This window comes from Cydia amplana, chromosome 8 (genome assembly GCF_948474715.1).
Source record: "Cydia amplana chromosome 8, ilCydAmpl1.1, whole genome shotgun sequence".
Classification (NCBI taxonomy): Eukaryota; Metazoa; Arthropoda; class Insecta; order Lepidoptera; family Tortricidae; genus Cydia; species Cydia amplana.
Window position 1 is genome coordinate 9,725,731 of NC_086076.1, and position 24,940 is coordinate 9,750,670.

Below are 24,940 nucleotides of genomic sequence, written 5' to 3' on the forward strand. Positions count from 1 at the left end.
AGGTATGTAAAATTGAATACCTATATCAATTATTCTCAAAACAAACTCAGCAACCAACTCTACCAACCGCCTGAGATAAGTAGATCTATAGTTTAGTAAATATATAAATGCAGTCATTATATTCAAATGAATTAAATCTCCGTTCGCGGCGCTCCATTATCACAGCTTGATGCAACTCTCCCACGGCAACTGTGTCACTTCTTGCGGCTCTCAACCTTTCGCTCAATGCTAGCCGGATGCACTTCCAATGTCATCGCAACCAATGTAATAAGGAGTTTAAACTCTAGGTCCATGGGATCCCAGCGCGCATAAGTTGCAGAAATCGCGAAGCGTCTGGTTGACGTAACTGCTAACTGGTGACCGAAGAGCTGGCGGCTACCTCGCACAACGTATCAGCATTGCGATACAGCGAGGAAATGTCGCCAGCATCCTTGGTACAATGCCTCAAGTGCCTATTTTAAATTTAAGCAAGTTTTTAATTTCTTTTAGTAATACCACTGTATATATCTTGTTTGTAAATAAATGATTAATCTATATGTAATAATGATTCTCCCACATATTAAGCCTTCTCCTATTTGCATTCTAAATGTGCCCTTCGTTTGACTATGTATGTAAACATTAAATTTTGTAGGCGCTGTTCGTTACAACCGTCTGTCTCCTGTCCGCGATTGCTGTCTAAATAAATTCAAAATCAAAATTTTCTTCTGCATAAAGTCTGATTTTTCCAATGTATTTCAATTTTTCTGTAGCGGACTATTAGTGCGAAAATGCATATTTGTAAGTTTATTCGCACTGTACTGTGTAAACTTATTGACCGGTACGAGACTGGATTTGAACTCACGCAAGTCCGGGTCTGAACCACTCGGTACCGTTTTGCGCTTTCAGCTCTCATTTTTGCGCTCAATGCCAACTAAAATCTGGCATAACAATATTGCCAGTAGTAGTAGTACATAGTAGAGCATGATTCACCCTATCTTTGCGCCAATGACAAGTTAGTCTTGCCAAATATAGGTAAACAGGATGTGCACTATGTGCAGTGCATACAGCCAGTGCGATAAGGATGTTGACAAGAAAACGAGCGATAAGCTTGTTTGAGAAAGTTTGCGGTAAACAAAAGTGAACAGTAAACAGCCCTTTACAGCGGCCCATTTTAAGATTATTTGCAATTATATGTTTGGCGTTAGCTAGGTCGACCCACATAATAAAAAGTGACGATACTATATATGCTCAGATGTACTAACTACCATGGGTACAATGAGCCATAATGTTTCCGCCTAAATAAATCTAGTGTCTTTAACGACTCTAACTTTTAATTTTTTGGTAATCGAAATGTTCCATCTGATCGACAATTTCTTGTTTCTTGACAATTTTAAATGACAATGATAGTGAGCGAAAATAAGAAACTTTATAAGATAGAATAGAATAGAAAGGAAAACAGAACAAACATTACTCGTTCAAACAATTTGGTAATATCTATTAGCTGTGCTTAGATTTTAACGTTAAGTTCTTTGATTTGAAAACGAGTCTGCTGAATTTTAATGAGACAGACTTAACTTAAGAATTTTGCAAATGGAAAATTACTACACTATTACATTTTGCGTCCATTTAATGACGATAACAGTTAGGTATACTATACTTAAAATAAACTAATTTGCCAAGCACATTCGTGAGAAAGATGATTATCAATTGTATGATGGCGGGTCACACGCGGTCACGGTAATTGTGTCATCAAGTCATCGGAGAATGATTTCAAGCTAAAAAGAACATGCGGGGACATTTATGAATGGTATTTATTCGTAAAGTGGCAATGCACTTACTTATTAATAAAAACATAAAACTCAACGCAAGTAAGTAGGTGTGTAAATGTGAGCGTTATCAGACGCTGTAAAATACGTTGGCCTCTTTACGTCGCTCCTGCAGCTTACGAACAGCTAATCAAATAGCTGTACCAGGTAGGTCAGTAACGTTTGTCTTAGCCTGTGCAAACAGCCTGTTTAGAATGTGTTACGAACTATGCTAAACGGATACTGAGCTAAATACTTTAATAATTAACACGTTAAAGAAACTACAATTACGCGGTGCTGAATAGAATCCTAAGCTATTTTGTCTAAATTTAATGGAAAATTTTCGAGTATCTATTTAGTACGCTATGTATGAAATCAATAAGGTAGATATTTATATTTTTTTTGCGTATATCTCAAGTCTTCAATTGTAATATAGGTAATTCATAATGAACAATAAAATTTAAAGTAAAAAAACAAGTGGTGTGTAAACAATAATAATTAATAATATTTCAACTTTTTGCAATAAATACTGAACAAAGATAAGATTACTATTACCTACATATTTATATACTGGTCGTGAACATTATGCAAACCTACACGTGTTTATGTTCGTTTCCACGCTTCACCGGTTGAACGATAACTATCGCTTTTATGCAGATATCCTCGTACGAAATCCTACGGTTTGCTAGAAAGAAGTGGGCGTTTCGTTTATTTAGTTAGATCATTACCACAGAATAAGTAATAGTATTATCATTCATTAGTTTCATTACTGCCGTTCATTCATGAGCAACGAGTTGTTATGAAACAATCGGTGAAAAGTTCTTTTTTTTGCGATGTTATAAGTAAAAGTTGTTCGACAAATTACGATCGTCTGTCTGTCTGTATGATCGCGATAAACTCAAAAACGAGGTACTTACTGAACGGAACTTTCATGCTGTTCTCTCTCACCTATCAGTTTAGGTGTAGTTGACTTAGTATGTACGGTTTGCTTAAATAAATACAAATTTATGCATATTTACTCGTATGTTTTATCTCTGACACTGCTGTCACTAGCAATTCCAAAAATCAAGCAAGCATCCATAAAATTACGAGACAAAGCAATGCAACGCGTTGCTCAAAACGAGTAGGTCATAGTCTTGACCCAGATATGCAGCTGGAAAAAAGCCAATTTTAATTGTGCATTATTATCACATTATTATAATGAATGGGATTGATTAAACATCTGTTTTTATTCGAAAAGCTGCGGTAACTGCGGCCAATTTAAAATAAACGGTTTGTTATTTACGTATATGTAAATAGATACATATTTAATTGTGTTTGCTAAGTAGGTACACACGTGAATTCTATTTAAAAAAAGTCGGCTCTTTTTGATGTCAAATATTTCAATAGATTAACCCGTGGAGCGCCCCAGAATTACCGTAGTATGGAACTCCTATACTAGTTACTAGCACACGTGTCTTGTTAGGGCGCTCCATTAAGATCGTGAATACAAACACATAGCCTATAATGTAAATATAGTACCTATAGGTACCTAATAACAATAAAACTAATATCAGTTGTTACTGCTATGACCTTTGTAAACATTCTTAATAAATAAAAACATTAAGTAAATGTTACATTCTAAAGTACCCAGTTACCGATAATTTCGTTACAGATTGGCTTCCGATAATAATCATGTGTTAGTGTTAGTGCGTGTCGGTAATACTAGGTTACGTACATGCATACTTTGCAATCTTTCCATTACGATATTAACCAGATTTACGGCAAATTGTATGCGGTACGCTGGAAAGCGGGGAAAATGTAATATGCGTGAAACTAAAGCAAGTGTACATTGTCTGAATGTCTGCATATGATTAATGAAGGCCAAATATTACCTACTTATCTTTAAAGGAATTCTACTGCGTAATACTTACACTAGGTATTAAGAGAAAGTACCTACGTATAGCTATAAGATGGCTCAAATCTCGACATACCTATAAATTACATATCTCGTATCGTAACTCTACTACTATTATGTGGAATAAAACTTTAGGTTCACAGAGCGCCTACCGCGAACCACGTTCGACGTGTTGCCTCCCTGTCACACTTACGTACGAATTTACAAGTGCGACAGAGAGGCAACACGTCGAACGTGGTTCGCGGTAGGCGCTCTGGTACCTAATAAAATGTCGTTCTTGCACGTTAGGGGTTTCATTTACTTATATGTGTTCAATAAAATAAATTACCTCTCCGTTACCTTGATAAAGCAATATTAGATTGATATTGATAGACAATAACTCCGTCGCGTAGAAAAGTAGCTTTCCAGTGAGCTTCGCTGGAGTATAGTCGCAACATGTGGAGAACGACAAAATAGAACGTTCGTCGAATGACGTCAGAAAGTGACGTAGGTATACGTACGTACTTTCGTACCTACTTTATGTTGTCGTTTTTGACTTGATAAATTCGAACATAACATAATAAACCTAGCCCTACTGATGTTAATTTCTCGATAATAGCTAGAAGTAGATAGGTAATGACTAATGAGGTTTCGAGACAAATATCTAAGCATGTAACATTTCATAACGACATAATACATAATCGGTATTCGTTCAGAATCCGACACTATAAATCACAAGGCAGCAATGACAACCAGGGAGTCGTTTGCGAAACCAAATTACTTGTCCATCTGGTATGTAAGCTATACAGCAAGAAACAATAACGAATGCAGTATCGTGGGATCAGTCAGTCAATGAGATGATTAACTGCATTGGTGGAAACTCGTTAGGAGATTTGTCATGTTTGCAATTGTTTTATTATTGGATCGTGCCACGGTGAACTTCTTTTCATAGTAGGCATCAGTGACAAGTAAACCTGATTACAATATTTGAGTAATCAAATGTATGTATGTATTTGTATACCTCTCACGAGAGATATTGCTTACAAATATTATCCCTACATCAAATTCCACACATTCGTATTCAACCTATGTTGTACTCTTCAGTTTGTGAATCCGGAAGCGCTCGCGACTCATCAGCGTCGAAAATATCTGAGCATCAAACTAAGAATATTCTTTTTAGGGTTCCGTAGCCAAATGGCAAAAAACGGAACCCTTATAGATTCGTCATGTCTGTCTGTCTGTCCGTCTGTCCGTCTGTCTGTCCGTCCGTATGTCACAGCCACTTTTCTCCGAAACTATAAGAACTATACTGTTGAAACTTCGTAAGTAGATGTATTCTGTGAACCGCATTAAGATTTTCACACAAAAATAGAAAAAAAAACTATAATTTTTTGGGGTTCCCCATACTTCGAACTGAAACTCAAAAATTTTTTTTTCATCAAACCCGTGGGGGTATCTATGGATAGGTCTTTAAAAATGATATTGAGGTTTCTAATATCATTTTTTTCTAAACTGAATAGTTTGCGCGAGAGACACTTCCAAAGTGGTAAAATGTGTGTGCCTCCCCTGTAACTTCTAAAATAAGAGAATGATAAGATAAAACTAAAAAAAATATACGATGTACATTACCATGTAAACTTCCACCGAAAATTGGTTTGAACGAGATCTAGTAAGTAGTTTTTTTTTAATACGTCATAAATCGCCTAAATACGGAACCCTTCATGGGCACTTGGCCGCTTTTTTAACCGACTTCCAAATCTAAAAGGAGGAGGTTATCAATTCGGTTGTATGTTTTTTTTTATTTTTTTTTTATGTTTGTTACTCCATATCTCCGTCATTACTGGACCGATTTTGAAATTTATTTTTTTGATTGTATGTATATGCATACAGATTGGTACCGTTTTTGTCAAAACCCAGTTCTGATGATGGGATCCATGAGGAATCGAGGGAACTCCTCAAATCTTAAAGGCACACATATAGTGATTTTTGTATTTTTATCAACAAATCAAGCATATACATTCAAAAAAGTGACATTTGATGAAGTGGAACTGCTGATGATGATCAGAACGGAACTCTTCAACGATGCATAGCACACGTCTGACGATTTGTCCTCTTCGTTATGTTTGTTAAGCAAGTTAAGTTTTTAAGCTACATTTTTGTCAAGCTCGAGTGCTGATGATGGGATCCATGAGGAATCGAGGGAACTCCTCAAATCTTAAAGGCATGCGTATAGAGATTTTTGTATTTTCATCAACAAATCAAGCATATACATAAAAAAGTGACATTTGATGAAGTGGAACTGCTGATGATGATCAGAACAGAACTCTTCAACGACGCATAGTTCACGTTTGGCGATTTGTCCTCTTCGTTATGTTTGTTAAGCAAGTTAAGTTTTTAAGCCACAATTTTGTCAAGCTCGATTTCTGATGATGGGATCCACGAGGAATCGAGGGAACTCCTCCAATCTTAAAGGCATGCGTATAGAGATTTTTGTATTTTCATCAGAAAATCGAGCATTTTCATTAAAAACTGTCGCATTTGATGAAGTGGAACTGCTGATGATGATCATAACGGAACTCTTCAACGACGCATAGCTCGCATTTGGCGATTTGTCCTTTTCGTTATGTTTGTTAAGCAAGTTAGGTTTTTAGGCACATTTATGTCAATCTCAAGTCCTGAACATGGTATCCATGAGGAATCGAGGGAACTTCTCAAATCTTAAAGGCATCCGTATAGAATTTTATATATTTTCATCAGAAAATCAAGCATTTACATTAAAAACTGTGGCATTTGATGAAGTGGAACTGCTGATGATGATCAGAACAGAACTCCTCAACGACGCATAGTACACGTTTTGTGATTTTCAATTTCGATTTTGACTTGGATTGGGCCCCAGACTCCGGACTCGGACCCGTACTCGGACTCGGACCCAGACCCGGACCTTGACCCGGAAAACCACTATGATACCTAAACTAAATCAACCACTATGATTACCATAAAATGTATACATATTACCAAATAAAGTATAAGCACCGTTAAGTGGGTTAGGCTAGTAGTTAGAGAAGTCGGTTTTTTTCTATTAAAGATTATTAAAGTACAAATATGTAAATAAGGTACCTTTAAAATATGTTCGATGGGGTCCTACAATTTGACCCAAAGGGTTTTGTGTAAGCTGCTGGTAAAGGAGTATTAGTGTATTCAGGTGTTAATATCATTCATGCTTAGCATAAGTATTTTTAACGTTGTGGCGTCGCGGTGCTTATTTCACAATCTACCTACGACATATCATAATATCGCAATGTAATACTTTAAATTCTCGGTCTACGCACGTGCCATATTAAGAAATTTAATGTTTTTATTACGAATGCACGACAATCCTAATAGTAGCACGCTGGCCATTTACGGTGCTCCAATTCCAACCTCACCTAGAAACAAATGTCATGGATATCTATGCTTTGAAGCGATATAATTGTATTTCAGTCTAATTTACCTACTATTAATACAAAACAGTGTAGTAGTAAATAGGTACGATAGATCTTTCAGAAGTTACTAAATAAATCATTATTCGAGCAAGGGAGAAATTGTAAATTGTCAGTTCAATACTAAGTAGTAGAATATTATGTAAATGGAACTAGAAATCTGTAAACGAAGATGATGATGATACTAATACCTCTCCGTCGATATGCATGCATAAGCATATTTATGTATGTATATTGTTTTTCTTTGTATCTTTTCTTTTATATTTTGTAGTTTCACAGTGCCCTGGTTTTATACTGTAATGCTGTGTTACTTATTTGATCAATAAATAAATAAATAAATAATTTATAGGTATCTAAGTAGAGTAGGTATATGTATAATCATAACATTCCTTCCCATTTACCAGTAACTGAACCACCAAGACCACGTTGTACACAAAACAAACTGAACAAAACACAAACAGCTAACACGGTCATCTCAGTTTCGATTGCCCGTTATATTTCTCAACTACTACCGCTACAAGATATGGCAGATTATCCAAGATATGACGAAGTTCTTATTTCAACGGCATAAAGACTACAATTGTTTGTCCTGGTTCGCTGGTGGCTAAGATTTGTCCTGCTTTGCTAATCCTAATCATCTGGGTATAATTTTGCCTCGTTCACGATAATTCTATTTGATGAACGTGACCGTCCATTGCTTAATCTGAGGGTCTACCGCGAACCACGTTCGACGTGTTGCCTCTCTGTCGCACTTGTAAATTCGTACGTAAGTGTGACAGGGAGGCAACACGTCGAACGTGGTTCGCGGTCAGGCCCTCTGATACTACTTAACGTGATACTAATCTGAAGGTTTTTTAAAAACAGAAAAAAAGTTACGCCAGTTTATTCAAAATATTGGTATAGTTTTAGAAATTTAAAATGATATCCTTAACATCCCTACTAACACGAAAGTAACTCTGTATATCTGTCTGTTTGTTACCTTTCATGCTTAAACAGCTGAAACAATTTAGATGTAATTGGGTATGGTCATAGTTAGAGGCTCGGTGAAGGCTACAGGATAGTTTTTATCAGTCATCATCGTCATTCCACGGGTAGAAGCTAGGTTAGTAGGTTCATATATATGTAGTGTTGTCGGTCATACACAGATAAAAAATGTCCTTTCTCACCCGAAAGTTCAGGACACTGCATCCTACATTCCGACGTAGCGTTTTAGAGTAGGTAACAAAATAATTGTTCTTCAAACTTTTGGGTACCTTAAGAAGCGAAAAATCTAAACACTATTTAATTAATGTGTATATTTTAGATACGTTGGTGATAGCTAAACCGATGTTAAAAAAGAGGGATGTATATGCCTACATGCTGTTTCTATCAGTTAGCCGATTTGTCAAAGAACCAGGCTACTTACATAGAAGGCTTTATCGGATACCTACTCACATTAGAATTAAGGCGGGAAGGGACGAATTATAGGTTTGGTTAGGTAGTAATGGGTACTTCGAAACTGTCTAATCACGCACGTCTGCATTTTCGCCTGTTAACCCATCAGATGTCACGTAATGCTTTCATCATTGCGACAATACTACATTCAGCCCAACGTAACAGCTTTCTTCTTATGTGTTCCACGTTTAATCCCATTCAATTTGTAACCTTATGGTTTTTCGATTAGGTTCCAATCTTGTTTGATGGTGGAGGGTAATTTGTGGCAGCATGCGTGGAATTGGCTCGTACGTAGATAATCGAGAAGACGCGGGTTCAAGAGCGTTGCGAATGTTAAGTGTTATTATAGGTAAGGTAGCTTTCACAAAAACAAAAGACGGTGTTAGCACACTTCTTTGGGAGTATGGCGTTTGTCACATAGATAATAGACATCGAAACTTTAGCTGCATCAATGTTTTAAGCTCCGGTGCGACCGAATCTGTTGTGAATGTGACTTTATATTGTGATGTTACAGAATGAATTAATAACAGCCCTAATTAACGCAAAATTATAACTAAGAATGTTGTGATACAACCTGCAACATTTTGCAGTGCAGATGTTGTCAAATAGAAGTTTTCTAGGTATACTAGGTACCTACCTACTAGGTACATCAGGCGAATTTATAGATAAAATGAAATATGAATCAAACTGTCAAACATCATAATTTATCGAAAAACTATCTAAAAGTATTATTTTAATTTTCATGCATAGGTACCTGTAACTACTCGTAGTCGTAGGTAGTTATGTTTCTACCTTTGCTAATCTAACTTTGTAATTGTTGTTACAGGAAACTCACGATCTGCAACGACCGGCTTCAGGTAATTTGTGATTTACATTTCGTGACCGTAGCATTACGGCGCTCCACCTGTCTCGTACGATTAAGTGCAGCGATATCAACGTGTACTGTACATTAGGGTGATTTAAGGAAGAATGGGTGCCTTAAATAAATAAAAAATATAGCAGCAGCTTTGTTCTTTGTTCCATCCACTTGGAGAAAGGTGATGTGAAAAATAAATCGATAGGTACTATCGGAATTGCTCGTAATAAGTAAGTTACAAGAATCTACATCTGCCATAAGAATGGTTTGACCTAAATCCTATATTATGAATTTTAACACATCTGTGCCCCCTCGTACGCTAAAAGGCACTTTTTAGGGTTCCGTAGCCAAATGGCAAAAAACGGAACCCTTATAGATTCGTCATGTCTGTCTGTCTGTCTGTCCGTCTGTCCGTCTGTCTGTCCGTCCGTATGTCACAGCCACTTTTCTCCGAAACTATAATAACTATACTGTTGAAACTTGGTAAGTAGATGTATTCTGTGAACCGCATTAAGATTTTCACACAAAAATAAAAAAAAAACAAAAAATTTTTGGGGTTCCCCATACTTCGAACTGAAACTCAAAATTTTTTTTTGCATCAAACCCATACGTGTGGGGTATCTATGGATAGGTCTTCAAAAATGATATTGAGGTTTCTAATATCATTTTTTTCTAAACTGAATAGTTTGCGCGAGAGACACGTCCAAAGTGGTAAAATGTGTGTCCCCCCCCCCCTGTAACTTCTAAAATAAGAGAATGATAAAACTAAAAAAAATATATGATGTACATTACCATGTAAACTTCCACCGAAAATTGGTTTGAACGAGATCTAGTAAGTAGTTTTTTTTTATACGTCATAAATCGCCTAAATACGGAACCCTTCATGGGCGAGTCCGACTCGCACTTGGCCGCTTTTTTATTTCTATCTTTCTCCTTTCCTCATATTCTTAATTTCTGAAACTCGTGACTCAACCGCAAAATCAATTTTGCTTTTGACGATATTTCGCTACATGTTAAAGAAACCATTATCCCACCAAAAACATTTTCATGTAAAATGTTGCCAAGACGAAACCATAAGGCTCGCACTGACAAAAAGTTATCAGATCTCTTGTAGAGCCAAGCTTCTAACTCTACAGGCCCTACCTTCACAGACTCTACACCTTAGTCAAAATATGTGGCTTGGCCGTTTCGTCACATGGGCGTAAGGTGAAAAATGTATTCACTATTCATTATTTTTTATTATAAAACAGTTCTTGTAATAATGAAACGGCCAAGCCACATATTTTGACTAAGGTGTAGAGTCTGTGAAGGTAGGGCCTGTAGAGTTAGAAGCTTGGCTCTACAAGAGATCTGATAACTTTTTGTCAGTGCGAGCCTTATGGTTTCGTCTTGGCAACATTTTACATGAAAATGTTATTGGTTATTGGGTTATTGGGATTTCACGTCTTTTTGTAAGTTGCTTATGACAATTTTCTGATTTAAAAGGTTGCGGGCGATGTACTATTAAAAATCCTGAAATACGTATTTTTTATATACAATCTGCTTTTTACTGATTCCCCATACAAACTTCAACTCCCTTTTCCCCTAACGCCTTTTTCCACCCCTTTTCACCCTTACGGGGTGATTTTGGGGTTGAAACTATTTTATATCCTTCCCCATAACAATAACTATCTACATACCAAATTTCAACTAAATCGGTTCCGCGGTTATTGATTTTCCATACAAAATTCCACCCCATAATTTCAAGTTTTTGAATTATTTTGTTGTTTGTGGACTAATATTATCTCACATACCAAATTTCAGCTTCCTAGGACTTCAGGAAGTTCCCTAGAGGTTTTGATGATCAACAGTGAGTGAGTCAGTGACGAAATCGGTGTTTTTCAGACATTAATATTAGCAGATACAAAAAAATACATACAACGCATTCAAAATGCGTGTACTCGTTTTTGCTATGAAATTCCCAGACGAGCGCATATTACTCCTTACCTGAACGACAAGGCCAAAATGAATATGACAAACAGGAGGACAATGCATTTGGCCTGTGCAGTACGAAAAATATTAGAGTATGAGAAGCCCCGTTACGTATTTTTTGACAAGTTGAAATGGGTTAACGACACACGGTTCAGGTCGCTAAGAGGATGCACCAAGCTAGCGACACCTCAACACAAGACTGCCTTCTTCAGAGGGAGCTTCAAATTTGCAGCTGCAAAGGTCTGGAACGATCTACCCCCACCCCTGCGGGAACCCATGGCCTTTGTAAAGTTCAAGCGTTTAGTCCGAAGACACTTGCTAGACATGCAGAGCAAATTTTAGGTTTCCCAGACGGCACCCCTCTTTCTCTCTTTTTTCTTACTACTCACACACACACAAACACACACACACGCACACACACACACACACACACACACACACAGTCACACGCAGACACACGGATAGATATGTACATGCATACATACATACATATATATATATCTATACATACATACCTGCTGGCATTTTGTCTTCTCTTTTGTCGTCTCTTTTAAGTATACGGTTTTTTTTTTACTGATTATTGTGGCACTAATATTCTTCTTATTTTTTTTTTTAATAATTACAGATATTCTGGATTAAAATAAAAATAATCCAGATTATTTGTATTTTAATCTAGATTGTAAGATATTGTAAGAAATTGTAATGTTAAATATGTTCTTTCTCTTTTAATTTTTTCGATATATAGAGTGACACCTAGATGTACCTACAAGCACCACCAAAATCTGAGGTTTGTTTGTTTGTGACCGACACAACTCAAAGGCTCGGTCTGAAAACCAGCGCTGAGCCTCCGGCACAGCACATGCTGAGACTGAGACCTATTGCCTCACAATATTTGTAACGATAGATCAATTATTAAGTATTTTTAGCTAGTAGCTAGTAAGTTTTTTTTTGTGGCAATAACAAATGTTTGAAGTAATAAAATCTAAAGTATAAGAGCTATGCAATTGAAAATTTTTATGCTTAATAAGTCCACTATTGAGTATTGACATCATATCCCGAAAGTTTTGTTTATCTGGTATAATCCAAACCCAAGTTAAGAGGGTTCAAAAAAACGACGAAGCGCTTCGAGAAAAGGTAGGTAGTGCCCTTGCGCTTCGCTTTGCTCGTCTTGGCGGGGGCACTACCGTGCCCCCAGATTTTGTCGAATCATTACTTTATGCACAAAATCTCATGAGACAAGTGGTTATACTGATCACATAATTGAATGAGAAAGCTCTCTAGGTATATTGTACTTTACGTTAGCAGCTTATTTGCAGCATTTTAGAAAAGTGGGACAAGCTTTAATGCGGAATTCCACTTCTTTGGCGGCAAATTATTGCTGTTGAAAGTACCTAAAACAATGGGATAATATACTTAATAGGAGAACCCTGTCTTATTCAAAATACGAGTATATGTTACATATATTTAAGCACAGCTCTGTGATATGATACAATATGACCTAGTTATTATGATAAGCACATGCGGGTTTCGCATGACATTCAGTTAAAAAGGCATTAAAAATTGTTTGTTGACCAAGAAAAATCGTTGAAATCCTTTGCATCTTACTTGACTGATGTTAGCCTTAGCTAAGGCTATATAGATAAGTCATCTATTCTTGATTGGTTCCTCACGTTGTGCGTGATGTGTGACCATAAGGCGCGGGTCCAATTTGACTTGAGAAAGTGACAGAACGCGACGTGGCTGAGCGTTTTCCAAAAAAAGTGTACATTTCATTCATGTCTTCAAAATATTGACTTCTTGGGCTCATTTTAATCAGAATCATTTGTACATTCACGCCTCATACATGAAAAAATGTGTCCCAAAATTTTGTATGAAAAAATTTTTTTCCAGTGCGTCACGTTCATACAAATAAAAAATAATTTCATACAAGAATGTGACGATCTGGAAAGGAATTTTTTGGACACATTTTTTATGTATTAGGCGTGAATGTAGAAATTATTCTGAGTAAAATGAGCCCAAGAAGTCAATATTTTGAAGACATGAATGAAATGTACACTTTTTTTGGAAAACGCTCGGCTATCATTACGATATTTTATAAGTTGCAATGTTATGGCTCAACTGTCAAATTCGAAATGATAGATTACGAGGCATAATGTGAGTTAAATATAAACCTATGGCTACAATAGGTACTCCCACTTTAGGAGGCTTTAGAAGGCTTTTCCCATATCACTTTGGCTCTGGTATGTGTCTCCGATTGTATCGTATGATTTGATAAGATTTCCAATAGAAGATACCTATAGAAATCTTATCAATAAAGACAATAAAACATCGTCATTACCGTTTCCGCCCACGAATAGCCATGTTATTCTCGCCATCTCAATTGACTACAATGTTTGAAATTGAACAACACGACACGACGGCTATCCGATGCCGAGACACGAACACGAGTTGTCTGTGGCATAAATTGAACATTTAAATTAGAATATGCAAAGTTATAAAAGTTGGAGAGTGATTCTGAAAGCATGTTTAACTCTCTCGCATCTAATCTACTTATTGATTTGTTTAACATGTTGTTAATGGAAGCGTCAACATGCACCATAGTGCACGGATAGAGAGACATTTTTGTGTATTTTTAATGTATATTTAAATAAGTATATGTAATCTAGGTATGTTCACTTAAACAAAGTATCAAATCAAGACGGAAACGTGAAAAACAAAAAAAGGCGAATTACTTCGGGTTATTTAGGACAAGGGTTAAAAGTTAAAAGCTGATATTTTTAATGACACATAATATGTATTCTGTGTTGATATTATACACGTGCATTCCTTAGGTAAAGTAGTCGCGTCGTGTATAGGTACTTAAAGCTGAAATTATACCTACCTACGAAAATTAAGTAGGTAGGTAACTTTTACTAATCTTAAACAGAATTACGGTTTGTCGAAGCTAACTCTATTTTAATATGTACCTATCAAACCAAGGTAATGTTTTAAACATACGCATTGAGATGGGGCAAATGAAGACACGATTGTTAGTTTAACCCATCATTAAACGCGTCATCATTAAAAGATCCGCTTAAGAGCAAACCAACCAACAATAATGAATTAACGATACTAACATTATCATTATTTAATTCAATCGCTTTGTTCATTAGCGTTCGTGTCGACGCACACGCGCTTTACAAGAATTGCAATCGCTAAATTACTGTTACAGCGAGGAAGGAAAACGATTAGTCGGTAAATGCGAAAATTATATAAAAGATAATGATATTACGACGCCTTTCTTTTAAGAAATTTACTACTAGTAATTTCACACGTAATCATGACAAATGTGGTGATAAGGTAATTTTCATACGTAGCGTGTTTCGTAATTCTGTGATTATTGATTAAGCATTATAAGGGGTGCAACTAAAAAGCAAGCTTTCTTACGTCGACGGAAACAGTCTTAAAACACTTAAAAATCTAGATCAAAGATAAAATTCCGAAAACTCCAGCTTTATTCGAAACTTTTAAATGTTTTCTCCTTTTTAGGCGCCGCTTATCAATAAAGCGAAAGTGGGACCGTTTTTATGAATAAAAATGTCCGTACACTCGTGTCAGAAACTCTGAATTTGGTGATAAAAACCCGTTGGCCCACTGCGTATTGCACCAAAAAAGGAAGGTTGAACCACTTGCAAGGACGTTAAAATATATATGTCGCAGGGAAATGATCAAAACAGAGATTTGAACAAATCTCTAAGGGATATGATCAAATCACGCAGGATGTTAAAATGGCGAATCTATATCATCATCTCCCTAGAAAAATTCAGTCATTTGACCAAATCACTGACTCTGTTTAGTGAAAAGACAAAATCGGCCAATAAACGCGAAACGCTTTTTCATTTCACTAGATTTGTTTAGGAATTTGACAAAATCCCTAACCACGACAGTAAGTTGACGAAACGAACTTAAAAAGTCAACTAGTTTTATCATTTCGCTAAACAGGTTTAGTGAAATGATAAAGTCTCAACTGGAAGATGGTATATGGTGATTTGATTAAATCTCTGAACGGTTTAGTGAAATGACGAAAGCAAGTACAGAATACAACAGTTTACTCTACAGTTAAGCGATTTGATCAAATCTCTGACTAGATTAAGTGAAAAATTTTGAAAATATCGGCTGAAAAAATAAAAGAGACTTCTCTGCACAAATTTAACCCTTTACAGGGCAAGGGTCTCAAAAAAGACCACCCTATAACCAGGGCTTGTTAACGTTACCAATTCACATTATAAAGTAACGTTACTTAACGTTAAAATCATAAAAATACCTTATTACCGGTAGTAAATGGTAACGATACTTGATAACTTAACATTATTATAACGTTAGCTAGTTAACGTTAATTTTACCGGTAATTTTACTTTTTATTGCAGGGCTTGTTAACGTTACCCAATTCACATTATAAACTAACGTTACCAAACTAACGTTAACACTATCATTCTTTAAGCTGATATTTGCTTGTAATTTCATACACAATTTTAAGGCCAGTAGACCTTATTGACCATAAATACGGCAGGGCTTCTGTCAAATTGAAATAGAATCAGTCAAAATACATTAAAGATAATTATGTACTCTCAACTCAACTTTAATTCTAGTAGTTAGAGTTCATAGTCTTTTGTCATTATTCTTTATGTTTATCAAATGAAAGAGGTGGTATTCTACTTGTTTAAGATCTTTGTCCAATATGCATTGCGTCTCACTCTCTCATTAAGCAAAATGTGAGACGCAAATACACAATGGACCGAGATTGGACAGATAAAATACCACCCGGCTGTGTCGGAATATATTTGCCAAAATAAGAAGGTTGCAAAACGTCATAAATTAGTTTTTTAAATATGATGGTATAGCTAATTCGTTACTTGGTCGGTTTATATTAGGTACAGGCGTCTTTGATATAATATTGGCAAGGTGCGAAGTCGGTGGAGGGGGAAGTGGCGCTGATCGTCACAAACACAGGTAATCTTATGGAATGTCCGCCATTAGTACTAGCGGCAGCCGCTTGAACTAATTTTACTCCATAAGATTTAACGTAGAAAGTCCGCCAAAATGAGGGCCGCACCAGTCGTGCACCTAGCGAATACGTATATAATTACTGTCATCATCTGTATTTATTTTATTTCTTTAACCCCTTATTCATAAACGCGCTACAAACTTCAATTAGCTAATAATAGTAATAATCGTTTGTCCTTATCTGTCACTTTAACTTATGTATTTGTAAGTAAGGGATAAACATAATTGAACTAAATCAGGCCCGTAAAGTTTATGAATAAAGTGGTTAATCTTTATTGCACAAAAGAAAAACCTTATAGTACAAGAGGCGGACTTAATGCCATAAGGCATTCTCTACCAGTTAACGATGGCTTGTCCTCCGGGCCATTTGATCGATGACCTCCTTTGATTATTTATTTTTAATGTACGCCAAAATCCAGACAGGAACTTCGATTTTGACATTTACCACAGTAATGCAGTCGGTAGCAATGTCGCGCTTCAAAATTGCTGCAGTCGACTGCATTGCTGTAGAAAACGTGAAAAAGGTAATTCAAAGGGTAATAGGGTTATATACACCGCGGGGGTTATTACCTGAAAGATTTAAACCAACGATTTTAGATCCTAATTAGAGTATATAAAGTTATATAACACATAGTCCAAAAACCCTTAATTTAAGAGATATTAATTATTTAAAACAAATCACAAGTTAAAAAATCTCAATTCTAACACACCCTTATGCGTGACGTAGCCACCAACTAATTTTACACGCAGACGCACTAACTGCATGGTTATTAGCCAAATTCGAACTTCTAACGAAATTTTGTTCTGTTCTCAATCACGAGAGTGCAAACTATTTACCTTCACGATAACTGGCTGATAGTTTGACGAAAATGACGAAATTGATGTCAAGATATGCGCAAGATAAAATCTTTAAATTTGATTGACTGTAATAAATAAAATTCGCCATGCCGCATTATCCTCCGGCTCATTTAGCGGATATTCACTTTGTGTACGGATTTGGAAACCCGAAGAACTATGTGCTTCCGGCACGACGGACCCACTTCAGCCTCGTTCCCAGTTCGTAAATTGGCTAGACGAACAATACCCTGAGAGGTGGATTGGCCGTGGAAGCAACGTCCTAACCTGGCCCGCCCGGTCACCCGACTTAACGCCATTGGTTTTTTTTCTATGGGGAACTCTGAAAGATAAGGAAGGAATACTCAACACCAGTGAAGTCTGGAGAAGAATTATTAATAAAAATTCGAACGGCTTCCGAAGAAATAAAGAACACTTTTGTAAACCTAAATAATGAAATCCGTTTAAAATTAAGTCTTTGTGCTGAAAACGGTGGTACACGCTTCGAAAACCTAATTCATTCTTCTTCTTCAACCTAGCGTTTTCCCGGTCTAGCGCCAGGGTCCGCTTTCCTGCTCAGCCTTCTCCACTTTGCCCGGTCTTCGGCATCCTCAGGTGTGAAAACCTAATTCATTAAATTAATAAAAAAGCGTAATTGTTTAACATAGTTGTTTATTTTACTTTACTCAGTATAAATCAACACATCGAGAATTTAAAATACGTACTGATAAGCATGATCGATTTTAAAATACGTACTGATAAGCATGATCGATATTTTAACAAAAGGTCATTCATTGATTTTAACAAAGTAATCATCCCTTTCCAGCTGTAGTAAGAGTTAAAACAATAAGAGACATGATTTCTTTCGGATATAATCATGGTTAATGGCTTTGGTTATCTCACTCAAAGGAAAAGATTTTATTGCAAAGTTTCAACAATAATAACTGCACTGTACCTACTGTTGTAGTAATTAATAAAGTTTTGATACAATTTGTGGTATTTTGAGGTGCCAATCAATTGAAATAATTTCAACGTAAACATGATCCTAGACATAACTTGACACTTCTTGTCATGGAACACATGTCACTGCATTCGCCGTGCATCGTATGATATCGGAGTGATTCGTGAAATGTCATGCTCGCTCTCTGTTTCTCTACTTGAGATTAATTAAACTCGCTCACTCTCTGAATAAAGGTTTGTTCACAAAGAAGCGGTAAATTAATATGATTTAATTTGTACTGAAATAGTAGTTTAATTAAAATATATAATTGGACCCATGTTGATATAACATTATTTACTCGTACTGTCGTCAAAAATACGTGGTTTAAATCTTTCGGGTTATTAAATCCCGCGGTGTATAAGATGAAATGATGCATTAATAAAACTTTAGTTAACTAACAATATTATATTAAATCATTAACAACTTTGACAGCACGATCTCTTCGCAGGTAGGTGCTCTACAAGGAGTTTATATTACAACATTATTTCCAAGAAATAATCTCTCATTATTAAATTATACAACGGGACTTAATCGCGTATCGTTGTATAATTTAATAATGTGTAAAAATCGTGAAAGTTTAAATCAGTGTAATCTCTCATTGTTACGAAAATGTTGGTAGGGTGGCTTTAGGTTACTTTTCGTTCATATCGTCTTGGATATGGGTGAACATGGTGTTAATACACTCAGTATCAATCAACCTGTACAGATATTGTAGCCTGGCCTTTTCTCGAAAAGTCTTCTAGAAAAATTTACGCTCATGTCGTCTCGGATATGAGTATATTTGGTATCAGTGCATTCAGTATAATATCCTGAACACAAATATATGAGATGACAAGCGCGAAAGTGGTGAGGGTAGTTACTGTGATGCAAAGTTTTTACCATTTTTCTTTTAAACATACCATGTGGGGTACCAAATGAAAGGGCCTTGTGAGTAGATCACAAATATATAACATACTGTAACACTTTTACTACTTAATCCAACAAATTATTTGAAAACGTTCAAAAATTTCACAATGAGTTGATTTCCAACTGCTCTAAATTGACTAAGATAACTTGATCCCAAGTTTCCTTGCAATTATACGTAATCGAGGGCCAGGCTCATACTAGTTCTCATGTCGAGATGCGCTATCGCTAACAAAAACTAAGCGTTACGAATTGCTGACATTTGCTTCTTATAGTTTCTCTACTCAAGCATCGGATGACAGGATCGTTGAAAAGGGACAAACATATCCTTTGACGTTACGTTACTCTTCTCGTGAATTGTCAAATTTTAAAATTCGAAATTAGCTTTGGAATTTGTCCGGGTGGCTATTCGAAGTATAACTTGGTGGACGGTACTTACTAACCAAATAAGCTTGAGATCCAGTATCATAGATAGTTGTAAGACTTCAAGGGTCTATTTATATCTGACTGTGCATCCTGTATTCTAAACGTTTTGTGAATAGATATAAAAATTGACACCTATCATTTTTCACATAAACACAGACACTTTATGCATTGAATTATTAAACCTTAACGCAATGCCATAAGTCATAAGGTATATTTTCCTAATATACCTTGATGCTAATTCGAACTTTGTTATAAAAGATGTCATTTTATATCATTCGCGCGTGCATTTCACTCGTACTAGATGAAATATGTATTGGTGCGAGCGAGACGGTTGGGCGAATGATAACAAAATGATATCTTTTTGACATCTTAAACAAAGTTTGACTTGGCCTCTGTGGAAGCCTGGAAATACAGCATACTTCATTGACTTTTTATGCTGGAAATTGATTTAATTATTGCGAGAAAAATAAGTATGTAGTCTTCAATAACTTGTACAGTTATGTACTGCCAAAAAACTAGAAGTGTCCATTAATTGTGTAGAACATTATTTGCTGTTTGTTTCCAAAATCATGCTGCTATTCTGCGAATATAGCAGTTCCTCGGGCAGATAAATTAAACATGATCGAAACAAATACTATTAAATTAACCACAATAGTAAACTTTTCTCTCAGTGTGGGATATTCTCGGTCATGGAAAACTTACAAAATTATTGTTTTTTTTCATTAAATCTATAATTAATATTATTGTCGGGAGAAATTCTGACCGTGTAGTCGTGTAAGCTTCATAGCCCATTCTTCAAAAAAATTCTAGTTAGAAATTACTGTTCTTTGTCTCACGGAAGTTTTGTTATTAAAATTGCCCATCTCCGCTTGAGAGTGAATGAACATTCGCTCGATTGTCAATCAGTTAATCAAACGGTAAATAAGCAGCTGTTAACGTTACCTACTAACGTTAACAATGGTGTATCGATACCTTTGACTTAACGTTAGCTCAAATTGACAGCTGCTAACGTTACCATTTTGTTACCGGTAAAGAGTAGTATAACTAACGGTACCTGGTCTAACGTTAGTTACAACTTAACGTTAAATCTGTCACCTTGTGGTAACGATACCAACTTTTTAACGGTATTTAAAGCCCTGCCTATAACATCATCTTTTTGTATTTTTTTCTTGTACAAAATGTTTTGTGCTATAGATTAGCAATGAGGCTTGAATTGAGGATTTTTTTGAGCCTTGCCCGCTAAAGGGTTAAAGAGTTGCTAATCAAATCAAGCGTGTTGGTGGAAGTCCCTAAGGTAGACAGAGGTCCATTAGATGGAAGTAATGTACCGGGGATTGTTTTAATACCAATACGGCATCATAATTTCAAAAAATTTCACTTAATCTAGTCAGAGATTTGATCAAATCGCTTAACTGTAGAGTAAACTGTTGTATTCTGTACTTGCTTTCGTCATTTCACTAAACCTTTCAGAGATTTAATCAAATCACCATATACCATCTTCCAGTTGAGACTTTCTCATTTCACTAAACCTGTTTAGCGAAATGATAAAACTAGTTTACTTTTTAAGTTCGTTTCGTCAACTTACTGTGGTGGTTAGGGATTTTGTCAAATTCCTAAACAAATCTAGTGAAATGAAAAAGCGTTTCGCGTTTATTGGCCGATTTTGTCTTTTCACTAAACAGGGTCAGTGATTTGGTCAAATGACTGAATTTTTCTAGGGAAATGATGATATGGATTCGCCATTTTAACATCCTGCGTTATTTGATCATATCCCTTAGAGATTTGTTCAAATCTCTGTTTTGATCATTTCCCTGCGACATATACTTACAGGGAACTGTGAAGTGAACGTAATATTTTCGTAAGTAGATACTAGACTTACTAGAGAGACCTGTGCTCTTTGATTTTATGGTACTGAACTATGCGCGATGATGTTGCCTAATTTATCGATAATATTGAAAAATAATTTAAGATGCAACTTAAGCCTGTAATTTTAAGCCTTTTGGAGTAGATACTATATTTTTGATACTGTACATAATACTTACCTACTCTATGAAGTAATACTTTCGAAATCGTAATCAAAGCAAATAAGTGTAATTCTAAACGAGATAAGGATTCCTGGCAGTAGCGTAACGTTAAATATTAGTTCACTCTAGGGCCGGTGATACCAAAGTAACTTAAAGGATCAATTTCGTAATATCTCTTACCTAGGATGTCTAAATTCCGTGGTGACTCACGTTACCGGTCGCGTCAGAGGCAGAGGCCTTTAATGGTCATCTGTGGCGAAACCCACTGATAAATTGACTGCAGGTATTTCGGATCAGACTGCTTTTAATAGGTACCTTGTTTGGACCAGTTGAAGCATTAGCCTCTGCCTAATCTGTAAGTAATAGTTTATTGAAGCGACTGAGATTCTCATGTCGATTCGCTTAACTTTTGGAGACTACCTACTGAAATACTTATGGACGGAAATGTATGCGGCTTCCAAATCGGTAGTCGTGGAAACCAACCCCGGCTTGTAGGTTACCTACTAATGAATTTATCGTAACTTCTTTCGCGTGGATTTTTATATTGGTTGTTGTAATGTTACATGGACATTATCAAATTCAAAATTAGAAGTAAGTACTCAATCAAGTGTCCCTACGGAATTGTTTAAAAGGTGGCTTGTTCCAACTGCATTGAGACCTTAGATTACAAGATTCTAATACAAATCCAAGTACGTGTACTTACCAGGAAATTACTGTTTCGCGGCCCATAATTTTCCAGTAAATTGGAATTTAAAGACACGGCTCTACACGTCCGGTTGTGGCTTTGGGCTGCATTCCGATATCGTGAACAATATTTTGCGCAATCCGTGTATTCATTCACTGACTAACGACAAACTAACTGCAGCTGTATAAGTATAGCCTGCGTAGGAATGTGAAATTAAGTATCTGAATATATGTTACTTTCTGTATTATTGTTAATTTAAATCGGTTAAGTACAATGCACGCGTTGAAAATAGCTAGTAATCTTAGTTTTGTTCTTATCATTTAAAATTATAATCCATAATCTAGAGACGGCATATTAGATATATTAAACTGCTCACTAAAGTTTCTAATGCAAAAATTGCACGACGTGTTTCTTGTTTCGGTCCGTAGCGAGAAGCATTATCTAGAATCATTCGCGTTGGCTATCTGACGCTGACTAGGATCTACTACTATTTTTACGCTTTGAATAAATTCTTAAACGACTACTAGGAGATACTAAAAGCGAAAGCTTTTTGTTTCATCTGTCCTTTCTGAGAACCGATGACCTGAATGACTGCAAACACGAGATGCATGCAGCGAATGGTAGATTTACGAGCATAATATTTCCAAGAAATGCTTGTGTCATTCTTGTTTTATTTCTGTTATGTGTAAGTTAAATGTCAGGTTAAACGGCTCTCCAAGCCAAATGACCATTAGGGAGTAAATGCATTTTTGTAAACGTATAATTGGCTATTCATCTTGCTTTTCCTTTTCGCGCAGAACACGTTTCGTTACTTTCGACGGTAAGATCCTCCGTCCGGCCGCTCATATGACCTGTGCCTACATACCTATTATACATTTAGCACTTTTTATTGGCAATGAAATATGTAAATGTCGCCTAAAAAAAGCATCTCCCATCAATGACCCGAATGTACCTATATATGAACTACCACTACCTACTATAGATACAAATAGAAGCGTATACTCGTAATTGTCATTTGTAAATCTAGCGAGGGGTCTATCAAGGAGTAAAGTAAGTATATTGTCCATCAACCTCGCATACGTCGTTGCTTACTGCCTAGTTAGTTATGTGGTCACCTATACAGGGTGCTTCCTGTAACAGGAGCAATAAATTAAACTGTAGGCTGTACTCCTCAAACTGACCAACATTTGTTCAGCAACTTTTGAAAATAACTCATGTTTTGATTTTTATTACACTTTAAAGTTTATTCTAAGACGCAATGTATTGCAAATTTTGTTATGTTTAAAGCGTGACAAGCAACGTCAAACACACTGATGTCAGCGTACATTGAAGGCAATATTTATTTTGTATGAAAAAGAGGAAGTCTAAAGAATTCATAATTTTTAAAAGTTGCTGAACAAATGTTGGTCAGTTTGAGGAGTACAGCCTTTAGTTTAATTTATTGCTCCTGTTACAGGAAGCACCCTGTATAATTATTTGACAATGACATCTTGTTGGTCTATTGTGGTGAGTGAAAGGATAACAATGATAAACGCCAGTGGTAAGAAGCATATAAATTACATAATTGACGAACACCGCGGTCATAGTAGAAACTAGAGATCGTAGTAGAGCCAGACTACCGGTAGACTAAACTGAATGAATTTGACGTCTATCGACAGGCACCCATTTCCCGAACGGCATTAGAGGTGTATCATTGGACTTATAGTTACTATACTAAGTCCAAGAACTTGACTTTTGAAAGAGCCTCAAGGGTAGGGTTTGCAAGATCCGTCAATTTTTCGGATCTGGATATTTCGGATATTAAAATTTGACGGATCCGGATATCCGGATAATTCGGATAATACGGATCTGTATCAAGAAAGGTGACGAAATTTACAACTAATATACAAGGAACAGCTAGTAAAATGTTCATATTTTAGTTAATTACAATTATTAATAATTATTATTATTATCTCAAAACGATATAAATATGTATAATAAGATATTCAGTGTAGTCTTAATTAGGTATTCCTATTAATAATATTATGCATTTTTTTTAGGAGGCCGTAGTCGATTTGTAACCGAAAACGCCAAAAATGAAGTAATTAAAGCAAATTTATTTCTATATATCTGCTCAGAAGAATTAATTCTAAAGGTGCCTAAAAACACCGCTTTAACTTCGGCATTTTTTCTTAAATTTTCCATTACAAGCTCACAAAATAGAAAATGGAGAAAAAGTTACTTTTATGTACTTTTATTATTTTATACCGGTGTGGTGATATAATGTATACTATTAAAAAACGTACTTCCTTTACCTTGGTAAAATAGCTATACCTTCCGTCGTTCGACTGAGAAAAATGGCTTAGAAAAAGTATCTAACTCATTTATTCAGTCCCCATTACAACAATCTTCCATTATAGGTATATATAAATCCAGTTAATTACTGCAAAATAATGTAAAATTACTACAAAAGTTTCGGGAAATTAAGAAATTTGGGCTACAGCTTCTTAATAACGAGAAAAAAATATCAATATTAGTTACTCAGCAGCACATCAAGCACATGTTATTTATGTTAACAGAAGACTGGGAACCGACACGATAACACAAAAAAGTCACTGATAACAACACGCACAAGCACTAATGATG

The 24,940-nt window shown here is 35.9% G+C and overlaps 1 protein-coding gene across 1 annotated transcript in view; it reads left to right on the forward strand.

The window, feature by feature from the left end:
- The window catches only part of LOC134650183 (ATP-binding cassette sub-family G member 8), an 84,085-nt gene that overhangs the window by 24,900 nt on the left and 34,245 nt on the right, over positions 1–24,940 (forward strand). Inside the window, exon 2 of the mRNA XM_063505089.1 lies at positions 9,400–9,430. The gene's annotated coding sequence lies outside the window, so the exon portion shown is untranslated. The remainder of the gene's footprint in view (positions 1–9,399; positions 9,431–24,940) is intronic.